The following is a 6896-nucleotide window of genomic DNA, read 5'->3' as shown; positions in this document are numbered from 1 at the left end:
GCACATTGGGGAGATTCCCAGGTGTGTAGGGAGGTGAGAATAGGTTTATAGAGAAGCTTATCTGGTCTTCAAGATGAATGCAGGGCTTGCCAGGAGGTGGAATCAGTGTGAATATAGCCTTCTATTTGGCTGGAGGACAGGGAATGGATGTGAGAAAATGGTGGCTAGTGAGATGAGGAGGGAGGTGAGGTTATTATGCACTAACTCCTTAGAGTTTAATTTTTCTCAACTGTAAATCTAATTATGCAATTCCCTTGCTTAAATCTCTTGATTATTTTTTATTGCCCTCAGGGGGGGAAATGTACTCCGTTCATTATATGGAAAGAAGCTCAGAGGCATCTGCGACTGGAGGCAGGGAGACCCTTAGGAGGCCACCACAGGTGTCTGGGAAGGAGACGATGGGGCCTGAACCAGGCAGTACAGCTGATAGACATTCAACATATTTAGAATGGAGAAAAGATGGGAGACCACAGGGGCCAATGGGAGTTCTTACCATCAGGATAGAGAATATTCCTTTATCAATATCACCTCCCTCATCCCAGTGTCAGGCCCAAACCCCTGATACAGCTTTCAGAGGATCCTGCTGTGAACTCTAAAGGGTCAGAGTCTAGATCCCTTCTTGACTTCATAGCCGATCCACACAGTGGGACTGAGCTGGTCATGCCTCCTCTCTGGATCTGAAATTCCCCAATTTTAACATGAGATGATAGTACCATCTCGTTTCAGCCACTGGAACTAGCATAAAGGCAAATTAAGTATATAAGATGATTTCACTGCGGAGTCAGATAGTTGTTTCTAGCTGCCATCAAGGCAGCTCCAACTCACGATGATCTTATGTATAAAAGAAAGGAACGTTGCTCGGTCCTGTGCCATCGTCATGATCATTGTGGTATGTGTGAGCCCACTGCTGTGGCTACTGTGTCAGTCCAATAATCCACCTGGGTCTAAATCCTGCTTCCTCTATGTACTAACTGTGTGAACTTAATATCTCTGAGCATCAGTCTCCTTATCTATAAAATGGGATAATACTAACCTCCCGGGGTTATCGTGAGGAGTAAATGAGACAATGCATGCACAGTGCCTGGCACATTGTAAGTATTCAATAACTGTAATTTACTATTGTTATAAGGAACCCTGGCGGTGCAATGGTTAAGTGCTTGGTGGCTAACTGAAAGGTTGGCAGTTCAAACCCACCAGTGACTCCATGGGAGAAAAGACCTGGCGATTTGCTACTGTAAAGATTACAGCCTTGGAAACCTTATGGGACAGTTTTGCTCTATTCTATAGGTTTGCGATGAGTTAGAAGCAACTTGACGTCACACAATAACAACAACATTATTTTGTTGTATCTTCCTCTCCCTGCTGTGTTGCTGGACTCCCCTCACCATGAGGAAAAGCACTCACACACAGACAAAATGGGGGGATCAGAGGTATGGAATGATTTACTCAAGGTCACAGGATAAATTAATAAAGAAAGGATGATACTGCTCAGTCTATGAGTTTCCAGGCTTCTTCTGAGCCAGACTGTCGCCTCATTAAGAATTATTATTACACTTCTTCCATTTGAGCCATTTGCATAGTATCTCAGTGGTCTTGGCTGACTCAGAACTGAAGGAATAATCAAAGTTAAGAGGTTTTCTGACATTGAAATAAGCTGAAGGGTAAATGTTCCTGATGGAATGACTTTCCCCTCCTAGTGTAATAGGCTGTGCTGGGGAAATACTGCCATTATTTACAAATTTGAAGGGAACAAGCAATTCATTATCATTTTATTAGAAACAGTATTTACAATTCATAAATGTAAAGTCAAAAGAGTTTCTAGACTGGGATGGTTAGGAATTAGAAACTGATCTATAGAGACTGTAATGCAGGCTTCAGGCAGTTAGAATGAAATAAAATCATTTAGAGCACGAGAAGCACAATGCTAAGAGAAGTCACTAAGATAAATGAAGTTACATGGTCAAGATGCTCTCGTACCGCAAATGCATAAGTACAAGAAGTGACTTTCGAGTGCAAACTAAACAGAGAGGGTTAATTCCTGAAGGACTTAGATGTTTAGCTAGTTTTGGCATATGAACTAAACACATCTATCAATTATTTTGTCTATTTAGATGACTATTAACCAAAGTCCTTTGGTCTCTATAGTTAGTGAGCAAAGGTGTAGCTGTTAGATTCCCCACTTTATCAAAAGTTTCTAGACCCCAGAGAACCCTTTCCAGACATAGACGGCGTCTGCACAATAACACCAGTATATTTTAGAAATAGCAAACAAAACAAAACCTGGAGTTACTGATGGGGTCTTTGAAGGTAAAGGCTCCACAACTACTTTACCACATCTCTCCTTTTACTCACTTAATTCGGAAAAATTAGAGCAACCACAGTAGTTTTTGATGGGCATGTAAGTAGACCTAATTTAAACAAAATGATGGAGTTATTGGCACTGTAGACATGTCCTCTGTATCCCTAGTAGGCATAACACCAATCAGTTTGGAGGAAGTTTAAATTAGATTATGGGTGTCTTGAGGGAGGGTTAAGATGGGGTGGAAATGTGGAAGACCTTTCAATGATTCCTTTTATCAAACCAACTTCTCTTATCCTAATTTAGAAAATAGAGCTTTTCCAAATGAAAGAATTATTATTATTTTAAACATTTGATTGTGCTTTAGGTGAAAGTTTACATAGCGAATCAGTTTCCAATCAATGATTCTTACACAGATTTTTCCATGACGTTGGTTGCAATCTCTGCAGTGTGTCAGCGCTCTCCCCATTTCTTCCCTGGGTTCCTTTCCATTAGTCTGGTTTCCCTGTCCCTCTCTGCCTTCTCATCTTTGGTTTTGGGCAAATGTTGCCTTTTTGGTCTCGTATAGTTGATTTTGTCTTAGGGCAATAGTCTCAGGGGTTCCTCCCGTCTCTTTCAAACCAGTAAGTCTGGTCTTCTTTTTTTTACTATTCAATTTTGTCCTACATTTTTTTTTTTTTTTTAGTACACGTATTGTTTTATGACTTTGGTTAATAACCCCATGACATGTCAACACTGTCCTTTCTTGATCTTGGGTTCCCTATTACCAGCTTTCCTGTCCCCTCCTGCCTTCTAATCCTTGCCCCTGGGCTGGTGTGCCCCTTTAGTCTTGATCTGTTTTATGGGCCTGTCTAATCTTTGGCTGAAGGGTGAACCCCAGGAGTGACTTCATTACTGAGCCAAAAGGGTGTCCAGGGGCCATACTCTCAGGGTTTCTCTAGTCTCTGTCAGGCCGGTAAGTCTGGTCTTTTTTTGTGAACTAGAATTTTGTTTTGTATTTTACTCCAGCTCTGTCTGGGACCCTCTACTGTGACCCCTGTCAGAGCAGTCAGTGGTGGTAGCCAGGCACCATCTAGTTGTACTGGACTCAGTCTGGTGGAGGCCGTGGTAGTTGTGGTCCATTAGTCCTTTGGTCTAATCTTTCCCTTGTGTCTTCAGTTTTCTTCATTCTCCCTTGCTCCTGGAGGGGTGAGACCAGCGGACTATCTTAGATGGTCGCTCACAGGCTTTTAAGACCCCAGACGCTACTCACCAAAGTAGAATGTGGAACATTTTCTTTATAAACTATGTTATGCCAATTGAGCTAGAAGTTCCCTGAGACCATGGTCCCCATAGTCCTCAACTGAAAGAATTATTTTGACTTAGTTCAATCCAGATTTAAGAGTGAGAATGAGCAGGGAAAGCTGACTTTCCCAGAGTCTTATCACCCTGAATAAGGTGATGTTCAGTCTGCAGACCTGCCGAAGTAGGAAATCAGATTCTAAGTAGGAAGGAGTTATTTCTTTGCAACAAATATTTGAAAGGTATCTTTTACGTGTCAGTCTCAGAGCACAAGACAGACCATGATATCAGCTCTCCTAGAGTACACCACTTAAGGGAGGAAACGAGGACAGGCTCACCCATATCCCACCCCAAAAGCTAGTCCCACTGCTGGAGGGGACAAAGGACTTAATATTCAAGTGACTCTAACTTAGTGGTTTTCTGCTCAGATAGCCCTTGTTTGGATTAGGGAGCAGAGACAGAGGAATAGGGTCATTTTTTCTAAATTCTAGAGCTTGACAGTTTCAGGCAGACCTGGCGATCTGGGAAGCTCTGGTCAAACCATGTTAAATGGAAAGCTTTTCCTCTGAGCTGTCCGACTATCATTCATTCAACAAACATTTCCTAAGCATTTTCTGTGTGTTACTGAACCCCCACCATAATGTTATGGATGGGCATTTTTACCTGACCTCCATTTCACAGATGGCTCAGAGAAGTAAAGTGTGTTGTTCAAACCACACAGCTAGCACATAGGCAGTGGAGCTGGAATTTTCATCAAGACATGTCTCCTTCTAAAGACAACAACATTCTTATCCCCAGCCAGGACATGTCCCCTCTTTAGTAGTCCTGGAGGCATCATTCTAGTGCAGCATCTTTAATTTAAATGTGGAAACTGAAGCTCAGGTGGGTCAAATTCAATCTGATTTGAGTCTGCAAACATTAATTGTATGCCTACAATGTGTCAGGCTCTGCGCAAGAAGGATCCTCAAGCCAACTAGTGCGACCCACTCTCACCCACCCACAGTAGGATAACTACTGGAGTACAGAGGTATGCACACATTCAGTGGGAGCACAGGCTCTCCATAGATGCTGCTGATTGATTTGACCGTAAGTGCTGTTTCCTGAGCATCCATCCAACACAGGAAGCCTCCAGCAATATTTACATAATCACTTTTCTCCTCCAGTGCTCTGGAGGTAATGTCTGTTTTTGCCATCACTGCAGAGTTAATTTTAAGGCTCCTAATCTCTTTGGATCACTTTGAATCACAGGCTACACAGTAATATAGGGGCATAAAACCAAAAGTAAATGGATTCTGAACTTCAGCCTAGAGATGGGCAGGGAAGAGGATTGAGACTTAAGGCCTCAGAGCCCGATCCAAGAAGGGCTCAGGGGAAGAGCTGGGGCACAGGAGAGGCTCCTTTCCTCTGAGCTCAACAGGGAGGAAGGTGAAGCAGGATGAGGACAGAGGTAGAGGTAGAATGTCCCAGGGGTTTTCTTTGGAAGACTTGACATGTTTCTGAGCAGCCAGTAGCGATGTCAGCAGATAACTGCCTGTTCACTCAGCTACTCATTCACGGAGCAACAGAAAAGTACATATTTCCAATTCCAACTTTTGTCATTGTGACGCATGTGACGATGAAGGGGAAATAAGATAGTAAATATCCCATAGATGTGAGAATCCTTCCCTCCCTCGATTCTAGAAATCTGCATTCAGGTTCTATCTCCATTTTTCATATGTGACTTTGGGTAAGCCATTGATAGTCTCAGAATCGCAGATTCGTCACCTGCAGAATAGAACTGATAACCATTCCTGTCCTATCCCTCTACCCTAGTCCTTAGGAGAATCAGAGGAGAGAATGGGTTGGAAGCAAGGCTTAGGTTCTGTGAGAGACCTACAGAGAAACTATACTCAAAGTACACAGACATTGGGAGCCGAAAACTTAACTCTGCAGTGCTGGCAAAAACAGATGTTACCCCCAGAGCCCTGGAGGAGAAAAATGATTATGGAGTATTACCAGGGGCTTTCTTTGTTGGAAGGAATGCTTGGGAACCAGGCCTGACTCATTCATTGCTGTTTCCAAGGTGCCAATCACAGTGATCTGTACAGATTAGAAGTTCAATGAATGAAGTGTTCAGATATTTAAGTGTCCATTTATTAATATTTAAGGCACCTAACACATCTGAATTCATGTCGTTAGCCTGTGAACACATACATGTTTGACGAATACCTTAGTTTGCTTTGAAAATAGTTTCATTTGGCCTATTAAGAGATCGTAAGACACAGAAAAATAAAATAAAATAAAGGTTATCCTTCCTTGAGGAGGCTCCTAAGGCAAATTCCCACTCCCCCTTATCTCCCCAGACACACATTTGCCCTGCTGCTAATCAAGATGTTAATGATCCAGAGTTGACTGTGCATCAGGTGAACAACTAAAATATTATCCTGAGAAATGTCAGCTCTCACTGCAGTGTGTTTATAATTTAGCTGTTATTTAGCATTTATGGGTAACACACATACTTGAAAACTGTTTTACAATCATTTTATAGTTGCTCTGTGAGAGATAATTAAAGCAATACCACTTTAAATGAAGCTACTCAAAGGGACAAAGTTGTGCCAATAATGTGCTATATAAATGCAAATTATCAGAATTTGTATTATAGTGAAAACTGCTTATATCATTTTTCATGGGACCAACATGTAAACATTATACTAGTTCTCTGATTTATACAGCACTTTTCTCCCTAAAAGATAAACATGCCTAGACATGCATTATTTAACAGATCTTCCCAACACTGAAGGATGGGTAAATCCATTCATTCGTTTCTTGCTCATTCTCAATTTCATTGAGTGCCTCTGTTTAAGGGATCATGCTAAGTGCTAGGAGAACACAGGTTAGTGGGGATTCCTCAAGAAATTTTCATTCTAATATAAGAGATAAAACATGTACATGGCTTCATGTAAGAGGCATCAAGCAGTATAACTTAGTAGAAAAAGTACTGACTTTGGGATTTAGATCAACGTGGTTGAAGTCCTGGTTCTGCTACTACATCACACAGACTTGGGTTCAAATACTACCTTTACCAGTAGTGGGACCTCTGTGAATCTCAGTTTCCTTATCTGTAAAATTGGTACAATAATATTTATCTCAAAGAAGCTGGTGTGTGGAATGTAGTGTTTAGCAAAGCATTTACAGCAGGTTCTCAACAAACGGTAGGTATTACATTAATCCGAAGAGCCCTGGTGGTACAGCTGTTAAAGTGCTCAGCTGGAAACCCAAAGATTTCCGGTACACACCCACAAGTTGCACCTTGGGAGGAACGTGTGGCAGTCTGCTT

This window comes from Trichechus manatus, unplaced genomic scaffold (assembly GCF_000243295.1).
Source record: "Trichechus manatus latirostris isolate Lorelei unplaced genomic scaffold, TriManLat1.0 scaffold00141, whole genome shotgun sequence".
NCBI classification, from domain to species: Eukaryota; Metazoa; Chordata; class Mammalia; order Sirenia; family Trichechidae; genus Trichechus; species Trichechus manatus.
The sequence above is the reverse complement of the archived record's forward strand: the minus strand, read 5'-3'. Positions refer to the sequence as shown.